Source organism: Microtus ochrogaster, unplaced genomic scaffold (genome assembly GCF_000317375.1).
Source record: "Microtus ochrogaster isolate Prairie Vole_2 unplaced genomic scaffold, MicOch1.0 UNK85, whole genome shotgun sequence".
Classification (NCBI taxonomy): domain Eukaryota; kingdom Metazoa; phylum Chordata; class Mammalia; order Rodentia; family Cricetidae; genus Microtus; species Microtus ochrogaster.
Window position 1 is genome coordinate 726,731 of NW_004949183.1, and position 876 is coordinate 727,606.

Below are 876 nucleotides of genomic sequence, written 5' to 3' on the forward strand. Positions count from 1 at the left end.
AATAATTCTGCCTCTTCAATTATGTATTATGTAATAAATATTTTACATCATCCAAATACTTCTTAAGTAAGAAGGAAGGACTTTGTATATGGGCATGGACTTTGCACATGTCTTTAATCCTCCTTCATCTCTCATCCCCACACTTAGGATCAGAAACAGGGGCAGATGGATCTCTATGAGTTTGAGTTCAGCCTTGTCTACATATGGAATTTAAGGACAGTCAGAGTAACATAGAGAGATTCTATCTCAAAAAAATAAAACAAAGAAGAATGACTACATGATATTCTATCACATGAATTAATGGGACCATAGATTACTTAAATATATACTTTGAATAACCTTTGAGATCATTTCTTTTTCCTTTTCTTTGTTTCTTTGAGACAGCATCTCACAATGTAGCCTTGTGTCTTTGTCAATGTTTTATTGCTATGAAAAGATACCATGACAAAAGCAACCTTTATAAAAGAAACCATTTAATTGGGGGGCTTTCTTACAGAGGTTTAGTCTGTTATCATCATGGTGGAGAAACTTAGCAACAGGCATAGCAGGCATGGTGGTGGAGAAGTAGCTGAGAGCTATATACTGATCCACAGGCAAAGAGAGAGACACTGGTCTTGGCATGGACTTTTAAAACTTCAAAGTCCAACTCCTAGTCACACACTTCCTCCATCAAAGCCACACCTACTCCCAACAAGGTTAAAGCTCCTATTAGTGCCACTCCATATGGGCCTATGGTGGCCATTTTTATTCAAAATACTATACCTTGGCTTACCTTCTGAAACTCACTATGTAGACTTGGCTGGACCCAAACTCACAGAGATCCTCCTGTCTCTACCTCTTGATTGTTATGATTAAAGGTGAATGCCACCATACCCA

At 37.9% G+C, this 876-nt stretch overlaps 1 protein-coding gene across 4 annotated transcripts in view; it reads left to right on the top strand.

Moving 5' to 3' along the window:
* Positions 1–876, top strand: part of F8 (coagulation factor VIII) — a 155,386-nt gene that overhangs the window by 77,776 nt on the left and 76,734 nt on the right. The window lies entirely within an intron of this gene.